General features: G+C 41.7%; 1 pseudogene; it reads right to left on the bottom strand.

Moving 5' to 3' along the window:
• Positions 1-7,563: 7,563 nt before the first annotated feature.
• On the bottom strand, positions 7,564-8,310 carry LOC466762 (small ribosomal subunit protein eS6-like; annotated as a pseudogene).
• Positions 8,311-9,401: the final 1,091 nt, after the last annotated feature.

Raw genomic sequence — 9,401 nt, 5'->3', positions numbered from 1 at the left:
TGTAGTCCCAGCTACTCGGGAGGCTGAGGCAGGAGAATGGCATGAATCTGGGAGGCAGAGCTTGCAGTGAGCCAAGATAGCACCACTGCACTCTAGCCTGGGCAACAGAGCAAAACTCTGTCTAAAAAAAAAAAAAAAAAAAAAAAAAAAGATGTAGCATGGCTGCTTCTAAGAGCCTATATCAGATGAAGGAGCAAAGAAATGACTTAAATAAGTTGGAACTTATATTTAAAAGGGAAGCAGAGCATAAAAGTTTGGAAAATTTTCTGCCTGGCTCTGTGGTAGAGAAAGAATCCAAGCAGGCTGTGGACCAACCACTTGCTAAAGAGACTGGCATAACTAAAAGGGAGCCAGGTGCTAATATCCATGACAATGGGAAGAAGGACTTAAAGACATTTCAGAAATCTTGAGGCAGCCCCTCTCATTACAGGTCAGAGGCCTAGGAGGAAAGAATTATTTCAGGGGCCAGGCAGAGGGCATTGCTTCCCTGCTCAGTCTTAGGACACCACTCTCTGCATCCTGGCCACTCCAGCTCCACCCATGGCTCACAGGGCCATAGGTACAGCTCAAGCTGCCACTTTGGAAAGTGAAAACCACTGTAAGCCTTGGCAGCTTCCACATGGTGTTAAGGCTGCAGGTGTACAAAATGCAAGAGTAAAGGAGGCTTGGCAACTCCCACCTAGATTCCAGAGGATATATGGAAAAGCCTAGATGCCCAGGCAGAAGCCTGCAGTAGGGACAGAGTCCCTACAGAGAAACGCTACTAGGGCAGTACTGAGAGGAAATGTGGGGTTTGAGACCCTACAGAGTCCCCAGCAGGACACTGCCTAGTGGAGCTGTAGGAAGAGGGCCACGAACCTCCAGACCTGAGAATGGTAAAGCCACAGCAGCTTGCAAGCTCAGCATGAAAAAGCCACAGGAACTTAACTCCAGCCCATTAGAGCAGCCACAAATTGCATTCTGTAAAGCCATAAGGGCAAAGCTGCCCAAGGCTTTGGGAACCCACATCTTGCACCAGTATGCCCAGGATACAGGACATGGAGGCAAGGGAAATTATTTTGGAATTTAAAGTTTAATGCCTACCCTGCTGGGTCTCAGACTTGCATGGGGCCAATTGCCTCTTTCTTTTGGCTGATTTCTCCCTTTTGGAATAGAGTGTCTACTCAATGCCTCTACCACCATTGTATTTTGGGTGTAAATAACTTGTTTTGACTTCACAGGCTTGTAGGTAAAAGGAACTCAACTTGAGACTCAGATGTGACTTTGGACTTTTGATTGAATTAATGCTGGAATGAGGTAAGGCTTTGGGGGACTGTTGGAAGGGATGACTGTATTTTATAATGTGAGAAGGACATGAGATTTGAGGGGCTGGAAGGGGAATGATGTGGTTTGGGTGTTTGACTCCTCCTAATCTCATGTTGAAATGTAATCCTCAATCTTGGAGGTGGGGCCAAGTGGGAGATATTGGATTATGGGGGCAGATCTTTGATGAATGGTATCACCTTCATGATGAGTGGGTTCTCACTCTGTTAGTTCACCTGAGATCTGGTTATTTTTAAAAGGGCATGGCATTTCCTCCCTCTCTTTCTTGCTCTTGTTCTCTCCATGTGACATGCTGGATCCCGATTGCCTTCCAACATGATTGTAACCTTTCTGAGGCCTCACCAGAAGCAGATGCCAGCACTATGCTTCCTTAAAGCCTGCCAAACCATGAGACAATTAAATCTCTTTTCATTGTAAATCACCCAGCCTCGGGTATTTCTTTATAGCAATGTAAGAATGGACTAATGCATATGTTAAGTGAATTCTTATTTAGAATAGATAAAAAAAATTAGACATTAAAACCATCTGACTAAGACTTGTTTTCCAAGGTGGCTGAATAAGAAGAGCTCCGGTCTGCAGCTCCCAGCGTGATCGATGCAGAAGATGGGTGATTTCTGCATTTCCAACTGAGGTACCTGGTTCATCTAACTGGGACTGGTTGGACAGTGGGTGCAGCCCACGGAGGGCGAGCCAAAGCAGGGCGGGGCATTGCCTCACCCAGGAAGCACGAGGGATTGGGGGATTTCCTTTTCCTAGCCAAGGGAAGCCAGGACAGACTGTACCTGGAAAAACAGGACACTCCCGTCCAAATACTGCACTTTTCCCAAGGTCTTAGCAACTGGCAGACAAGGAGATTCTCTCCTGTGCCTGGCTTAGTGGGTCTCATGCCCACGGAGCCTTGCTCACTGCTAGCACAGCAGACTGAGATCAAACAGTGAGGTGGCAGCCTGGCTGGGGGAGGGGCATCTGCCATTGCTGAGGCTTGAGTAGGTAAACAAACTAGCCAAGAAGCTCGAACTGGGTGGATCCCACTGTAGATCAGCAAGGTCTACTGCCTCTATAGACTCCACATCTGTGGGCAGGGCATAGCTGAACAAAAGACAGCAGACAGCTTCTGCAGACTTAAATGTCCCTGTCTGACAGTTCTGAAGAGAGTGGTGATTCTCCTAGCATGGTGTTTGAGCTCTGAGAACGCACAGACTACCTCCTCAAGTGGGTCCGTGTGTAGCCTAACTGGGAGGCACCTCCCAGTAGGGGACAATAGACACCTCATATAGGTGGGTGCCCCTCTGGGATGAAGCTTCCAGAGGAAGGATCAGGGAGCAACATTTGCTATTCTCCAATATTTGCTGTTCTGCAGCCTCCACTGGTGATACCCAGGCAAACAGGGTGTGGAGTGGACCTCCAGCAAACTCCAACAGACCTGCAGCTGAGGGACCTGACTGTTAGAAGGAAAACTAACAAACAGAAAGGAATAGCACCAACATCAACAAAAAGGACATCTACACCAAAACTCCATCTGTAGATCACCAACATCAAAGACCAAAGGTAAAGGGATGGAGGAAGATCTACCATGCAAATGGAAAACAAAAAAAAGCAGGGGTTGCAATCCTAGTCTCTGAAACAACAGACTTTAAAGCAACAAAGATCAAAAGAGACAAAGAAGGCCATTACATAATGGTAAAGGGATCAATTCAACAAGAAGAGCTAACTATCCTAAACATATATGCACCCAATACAGGAGCACCCAGATCCATAAAGCAAATCCTTAGAGACCTACAAAGAGACTTAGACTCCCCACACAATAATAATGGGAGACTTTAACACCCCACTGTCAACATTAGAAAGCTCCATGAGACAGAAAGTTAACAAGGATATCCAGGAAGTGAACTCAGCTCTGCACCAGGCAGACCTAATAGACATCAACAGGACTCTCCACCCCAGATCAACAGAATATACATTCTTCTCAGCACCACATCACACTTATTGAAAACTGACTACGTAGTTGGAAGTAAAGCACTCCTCAGCAAATGTAAAAGAACAGAAATTATAAACCGTCTCTCAGACCACAGTGCAATCAAACTAGAACTCAGGATTAAGAAACTCACTCAAAACCGCTCAAACTACATGGAAACTGAACAACCTGCTCCTGAATGACTACTGGGTACATAACGAAATGAAGGCAGAAATAAAGATGTTCTTTGAAACCAAAGAGAACAAAGACACAACATACCAGAATCTCTGGGACACATTTAAAGCAGTGTGTAGAGGGAAATTTATAGCACTAAATGCCCACAAGAGAAAGCAGGAAAGATCTAAAATTGACACCCTAACATCACAGTTAAAAGAACTGGAGAAGGAAGAGAAAACACATTCAAAAGCTAGCAGAAGGCAAGAAATAACTAAGATCAGAGCAGAACTGAAGGAGATAGAGACACAAAAAAACCTTCAAAAAAATCAATGAATCCAGGAGCTGGTTTTTTGAAAATATCAACAAAATTGATAGACCACTAGCAAGACTAATAAAGAAGAAAAGAGAGAAGAATCAAATAGATGCAATAAAAAATGATAAAGGGGATATCACCACCGATCCCACAGAAATACAAACTACCATCAGAGAATACTATAAACACTTCTACATGAATAAACTAGAAAATCTAGAAGAAATGGATAATACACCCTCCCAAGACTAAACCAGGAAGAACTGGAATCCCTGAATAGACCAATATCAGGATCTGAAATTGAGGCAATAATTAATAGCCTACCAACCAAAAAAATCCAGGACCAGACGGATTCACAGCCGAATTCTACCAGAGGTACAAAGAGGAGCTGGTAGCACTTCTTCTGAAACCATTCCAATCAATAGAAAAAGAGGGAATCCTCCCTAACTCATTTTATGAGGCCAGCATCATCCTAATACCAAAGCCAGGCAGAGATACAACAAAAAAAAGAGAATTGTAGACCAATATCCCTGATGATCATTGATCCAAAAATCCTCAATAAAATACTGGCAAACTGAATCCAGCAGCACATCAAAAAGCTCATCCACCATGATCAAGATAGCTTCATCCCTGGGATGCAAGGCTGGTTCAACACATGCAAATCAATAAACATAATCCATCATATAAACAGAACCAATGACAAAAACCACAATTATCTGAATAGATGCAGAAAAGGCCTTTGACAAAATTCAACAGCGCTTCATGCTAAACACTCTCAATAAACTAGGTATTGATGGAACGTATCTCAAAATAATAAGAGCTATTTATGACAAACCCACAGCTAATATCATACTGAATGGGCAAAAACTGGAAGCATTCCCTTTGAAAACTGGCACAAGACAGGGATGCCCTCTCTCACCGCTCCTATTCAACATAGTGTTGAAAGTTCTGGCCAGGGCAATCAGGCAAGAGAAAGAAAGAAAGGGTATTCAATCAGGAAAAGAGGAAGTCAAATTGTCCCTGTTTGCAGATGACATGACTGTATATTTTGAAAACCCCATCGTCTCAGCCCCAAATCTCCTTAAGCTGATAAGCAACTTCAGCAAAGTCTCAGGACACAAAATCAATGTGCAAAAATCACAAGCATTCCTATACACCAGTAACAGACAAACAGAGAGCCAAATCATGAGTGAAGTCCCATTCACAATTGCTTCAAAGAGAATAAAATACCTAGGAATCCAACTTACAAGGGATGTGAAGGATCTCTTCAAGGAGAACTACAAACCACTGCTCAATGAAATAAAAGAGGATACAAACAAATGGAAGAACATTCCATGCTCATGGACAGAAAGAATCAATATCATGAAAATGACCATGCTCCCCAAGGTAATTTATAGATTTAATGCCATCCCCATCAAGCTACCAATGACTTTCTTCACAGAATTGGAAAAAACTACTTTCAAGTTCATATGGAACCAAAAAATAGCCCGCATTGCCAAGACAATCCTAAGCCAAAGAACAAAGCTGGAGGCCTCATGCTACCTGATTTCAAACTATACTACTAGGCTACAGTAACCAAAACAGGATGGTACTTGTACCAAAACAGAGATATAGACCAATGGAACAGAACAGAGTCCTCAGAAATAATACTACACATCTACAACCATCTGATCTTTGACAAACCTGACAAAAAAAAGAAATGGGGAAAGGATTCCCTATTTAATAAGTGGTGTTGGGAAAACTGGCTAGCCATAAGTTAAAAGCTGAAACTGGATCCCTTCCTTACACCTTATACAAAAATCAATTCAAGATGGATTAAAGACTTAAATGTTAGACCTAAAACCATAAAAACCCTAGAAGAAAACCGAGGCAATACCATTCAGGACATAGGCATGGGCAAGGATTTCATGACTAAAACACCAAAAGCAATGGCAACAAAAGCCAAAATAGACAAATGGGATCTAATTAAACAAAGAGCTTCTGCATAGCAAAAGAAACCATCAGAGTGAACAGGCAACCTACAGAATGGGAGAAAATTTTTGCAATCTATTCATCTGACAAAGGGCTAATATCCAGAATCTACAAAGAACCCAAACAAATTTACAAGAAAAAAACAAACAACCCCATCAAAAAGTGGGCAAAGGATATGAACAGACACTTCTCAAAAGAAGACATTTATGCAGCCAACAGACACATGAAAAAATGCTCACCATCACTGGTCATCAGAGAAATGCAAATCAAAACCACAGTGAGATACCATCTCACACCAATTAGAATGGCAATCATTAAAAAGTCAGGAAACAACAGATGCTGGAGAGGATGTGGAGAAATAGGAACGCTTTTACACTGTTGGTGGGAGTGTAAATTAGTTCAACCATTGTGGAAGACAGTGTGGTGATTCCTCAAGGATCTAGAACTAGAATACCATTTGACCCAGTCATCCCATTACTAGGTATATACTGAAAGGATTATAAATCATGCTACTATAAAGACACATGTACATGTATGTTTATTGCGGCACTATTCACAATAGCAAAGAATTGGAACCAACCCAAATGTCCAACAATGATAGACTGGATTAAGAAAATGTGGCACATATACATCGTGGAATACTATGCAGCCATAAAAAAGGATGAGTTTATGTCCTTTGCAGGGACATGGATGAAGCTGGAAACCATCATTCTCAGCAAACTATCACAAAGACAGAAAACCAAACACCACATGTTCTCACTTGTAGATGGGAGTTGAACAATGAGAATACTTGGACACAGGTCAGGGAACATCACACACCAGGGCCTGTCAGGGGAGTGGGGGGTGGGGGAGGAATAGCATTAGGAGAAATACCTAATGTAAATGACGAGTTGATGGGTGCAGCAAACCAACATGGCACACATATACCTATAATAACGTATAATAATAATTTTTAAAAAAGCATCTGACTATTTTAACTTTTTGGGTAAATGGGAATTAAGTGACTTACTGTTCTTTTTTCTTTTTCTGTTTTTTTTTTTTTTTGGAGACAGAGTTATGCTCTTCTTGCCCAGGCTGGAGTGCAGTGACGTGATCTCACTCACTGCAACATCCACCTCCCAGGTTCAAGCAATTCTCCTGCCTCAGCCTCCCAAGTAGCTGGGATTACATTCGCACGCCACCATGCCTGGCTACTTTTTGTATTTTTAGTAGAGATGGGGTTTCGCCATGTTGGCCAGACTGCTCTTGAACTTCTGACCTCAGGTGATCCATCTGCCTTGGCCTCCCAAAGTGCTGGGATTACAGGCGTGAGCCACCGTACCCGGCCACTATTCTTATAGATAGGAATGAATTTAATTCCCTCCTCCTCTGTGAGAGCTATCTTTTTGAAAAAAGTAGTTTATTGTCTTTACTGGTTATAAAAATAACACATACACCATCATAAAATTGGAAAATATGGACAATTAGGATAATGAGTATGATAGCTAATAGTTTTTTAGTATGTGTGATGTGTTCAGTGCTCTTCTAAATGCTTTACATATGTAAATATGTTAAATTCCTCATATTAGCCATGAGGTAGGAAATATTATTGCCACCATTTTGCTGATGATGAAACTGAGAGGTACGGAGGGGCTAAGTTTTTTTCTCAAGGTCACACAACCAGATAATAAGGATCACAAATAATCACACTGTCTAGAGACAATCATCATTTCAGTGAATATGCTCTGTGCTTTTCTTTATCATATCTTTATTTAAATGAGATATTAAATGACAATTTGTAACCTGCATTTTTTTTAGTCTGTCTTATTTATTTGTTACTCAAAAAATCTTATTTTTGACGAGATTCAGACTTGGAAGTAGAAACTCGCAGAGAGGACAGTCTGCGTCTCTTGGCAATCTGTTCTTGATGCTTCTCTTTAGCCTCCTTCATTCTCTTGGCCAAAAGTTTAGCATATTCTGCAGCTACTTCCTTATTTTCCTTAATTCTCTGTTCCTTCAGAGCAATATGCCACCATTCGTGCCGCAGTACATGTGGAGTAACAAGATACTTAGTCGTGGGTGCTTTGGTCCTAGGTTTCTTACCTTCTTTGTTTAAAGCCTTTCTTACAACACACTGGTAGACATCATCATCTTCAGAGAGACTGAAAAGTTTGCAGATTCTGCTAGCTCTTTTGGGCCCGAGACGACAAGGCACCATAGCATCAGTCAGTCCAGGAATATCCTTCTCCCCTTTTTTTACAATAACCAAGTTGACAATGCTCAGATTGGCATCCACAATGCAACCACGTGCAGATTTTTGCTTTCTTTTTCCGGTTCTTCTTGGTCTGTAACAGGCATGCCTTTTATTCAGCAGCAGGTGGACATGGCCGTGGGTCAAGACACCCTGATTCATAGGGAAACCTTGTTTGTCGTTCCCATTGTTGATTCAGACCACATAACACTTCCATTCTTTACCCAGAGCATCAGCAGCAACTTCTGTGGCCATACACTTCTCATAAAAAGTATGAAGTTTGTGTTCATTGTCCACTTCAATGAGTTTCTGGCAGGCAGTGGCCAGGAAGATGTTCAGCTTCATCTTGAAGCAGCTGATCGCTTTCGAGCCACCATGAAAAAGAGCTGTAGCCTGCATTTTTAACTGAATAATATTGCATCAGCTGGACATGGTAGCACATGCCTATAGTCTCAGCTACTCAGGAGGCTGAGGCAGGAGGATTGCTTGAGCCCAGGAGTTTGAGACCAGCCTGGGCAATATAGTGAGACCCTATCACTGAAAAATTTTTATAATTATCAGGGCATGGTGGAGCATGCTGTAGTCCCAGCTACTCAGGAGGCTGAGGTGGGAGGATTGCTTGAGTCCAGGAGTTAAACGCTGTAGTGAGCTATGATCACACCAGTGTGCTCCAGCCTGGGCAACACAGCAAGATCATATCTCTATTTAAAATAATAACAATAATAATATTGCATGGATAGCTTTCCATGGCAATAAACACAATCTTCACCATAATTTTTATGGCCACAGTGTTCCACTGTATGAAGTTATGTAATATAGCCATTATATAGTACTTTAAACAATGTTGAGATGAACATCTTATCCATTCATTTTTTGTTCACCCCTCTGATATTTTATCTTGGTACAAATTTCGAGAAGCATTGTCACTAAATCCAAGAGAATGCATCAGTTTATTTTGTATACTTGAATCTAGAGATAATTGTATTTTTTATGCATTCTTTTTATCACTTTTCTAGATTGAATATTAATAACAAAAAGGATAATTAGGTGCCTTCCCATTAGAGAGGAAACAGATGGCTATATGTTATTGTTTCAAATCAAACTACTATCAGTAAATTTGCCAAAAATAAACAGATGAATATATTTCCCCATGAGCTTGCTGGGCTTCTTACAGTTTGTCACACTGGAAACATGTAATGGTGTTGTTAGCACCTTCTAGTGGTGAGAAAGCAAAATCTGACAGTGAAGGCTAGATTTGTACATGTTGTGTTAAAGTAAAAAATCCAAACAGGAACAGAAAACCAAACACCACATGTTTTCACTCATAAGTGGGAGCTGAAAAATGAGAACACATGGACACAGGGAGGGGAACATCATACACCAGGGCCTGTCAGGGGGTGGAGGTCAAGGGGAGGGAGAGCATTAGGACAAATACC

Source organism: Pan troglodytes, chromosome 9, assembly GCF_028858775.2.
Source record: "Pan troglodytes isolate AG18354 chromosome 9, NHGRI_mPanTro3-v2.0_pri, whole genome shotgun sequence".
Taxonomy (NCBI): Eukaryota; Metazoa; Chordata; class Mammalia; order Primates; family Hominidae; genus Pan; species Pan troglodytes.
The sequence above is the reverse complement of the archived record's forward strand: the minus strand, read 5'-3'. Positions and strand labels throughout refer to the sequence as shown.